The sequence below is a fragment of the Mandrillus leucophaeus genome, unplaced genomic scaffold (genome assembly GCF_000951045.1).
Source record: "Mandrillus leucophaeus isolate KB7577 unplaced genomic scaffold, Mleu.le_1.0 Scaffold1, whole genome shotgun sequence".
Taxonomy (NCBI): domain Eukaryota; kingdom Metazoa; phylum Chordata; class Mammalia; order Primates; family Cercopithecidae; genus Mandrillus; species Mandrillus leucophaeus.
Genome location: NW_012098097.1, coordinates 8,055,435 through 8,057,474, shown reverse-complemented (window position 1 = coordinate 8,057,474; position 2,040 = coordinate 8,055,435).

Below are 2,040 nucleotides of genomic sequence, written 5' to 3'. Positions count from 1 at the left end.
AGACAGAGTCTTACTCTGTCGCTCAGGCTGAGTGCAGTGGCACAATCTCAGCTCACTGCAGCCTTCGTGTCCCAGGTTCAAGTGATTCTCCTGCCTCAGCCTCCTGAGTAGCTGGGGCTACAGGTGTGTGCCACCACACCCAGCTAATTTTTGCATTTTTAGTAGAGACAAGGTTTCACCGTGTTGGCCAGGCTGATCTTGAACTCTTGACCTCAAGCGATCCACTCACCTCAGCTTCCCAAAGTGCTGGGATTACAGGCGTGAGACACTGCATCCAAACCAATTTCTTTTTTTTTTTTGAGATGGAGTCTTGCTCTGTCACCAGACTGGAGTGCGGTGGCACAATCTCAGTCACTGCAACCTCCACGTCCAAGGTTGAAGCGATTCTCCTGCCTCAGCCTCCTGAGTAGCTGGAACTACAGGCATGTGCCACCATGCCCAGCTAATTTTTGTATTTTTAGTAGAGACAGGGTTTCACCATGTTGGCCAGGATGGTCTTGATCTCTTGAGCTCATGATCTGCCTGCCTCGGCCTCCCAGAGTGCTGGGATTACAGGTGTGAGCCACCGCACCAGGCACAATTTTCTTAACAGTATCTTTTGAAGAGCAAACGTTTTTAGTTTTGATGAAGTCCAGTTTATATATATATTTTTCCTACAGTTTGTTCTTTTTGTGTCCTATCTTTGTTTACTTTAAGGTTGGAAAGATTTTTTTTTTTTTTTTTGAGATGGAGTCTCGGTCAGTCACCCAGGCTGGAATGCAACGGCACGATCTCAGCTCACTGCAACCTCTGCCTCCCAGGTTCAAGCGATTCTCCTGCCTCAGCCTCCCAAGTAGCTGGAATTACAGGTGCCGGCCACCACACCTGGCTAATTTTTGTATTTTTAGTAGAGACAGAGTTTCACCATGTTTGTCGGTCTGGTCTCGAACTCTGGCCTCAAGTGATCCGCCTGCCTCAGCCTCCCAAAGTGGTGAGACTGCAGGTGTGAGCCACCACACCCAGTCCTGAAAAGCCTTTATCTCAGTGTGTAGCTCAGTGTGGGCACCACTGTGACCGACCTTAGGGTCTGTTCCCCCAAACCCCTGAGCTGTGGTGGGGGCAGGGACTGGTTGCTCCCCACCACACCCACCCTGCAGGGCCTTGTGCCTCGCCCACAGGAGCCACAGGAGCCCACGGGACACTTACGGAGCACTGAAGCAAACCGGGCAGAAATTGAACCATCTCCAGCTGTGTGGTTCACTGTGTGAAACACAAAGTCAACAAGGCCTTTGACCTCCAGGCAGGAAATGTCAACGAGAAAGATGCAGCTTCCAGAAACACTTGGCAGGGACCCAAAAGCCTTTTAACCAGTGCCCCTGACACTGACTTCTGACACTTTGATTCTAATTTACTTTGGCAAGAGTGAGCAATTGGCTACAGGAATGTTAATTTCACTTTTCATCACTTTTCATGCACTGTTCTATACCTACACACTACCAATAGGGGCGCTATCGGTGTTGGGGGCTGGACTCGAGCACTGCAGAACATTTGACATCCCTGACACCCCCTCCTTGTCTGTGACATCCTCCACTAGGATGAGGTGACTGAGCCACTCACCTCCAGCTCAGAATATTAGGGGATACCAAAAAGCTCAGTAATTAAGACAAAAAGTTAATGCAATATTATTTTAATTTATTTTATTTTTTATTTATTGATGTTTTTGAGACCGAGTTTTGCTCTGTCGCCCAGGCTGGAGTGAAGTGGCACGATCTTGGCTCACTGCAACCTCTGCCTCCTGAGTTCAAGCAATTCTCCTGTCTCAACCTCCCCAGTAGCTGGGATCACAGGCACGTGCCATCACATCTGGCTAATTTTCTTTCTTCTTCTTTTTTTTTTAGACAGAGTTTTGCTCCTGTTGCCCAGGCTGGAGTGCAGTGACGCGATCTTGGCTCACTGTAACCTCTGCCTCCCAGGTTCAAGTGATTCTCCTGTCTCAGCCTCCCTAATTTTTGTATTTTTAGTAGAGACAGGGTTTCACCATGTTGGCCAGGCTGGTCTCAA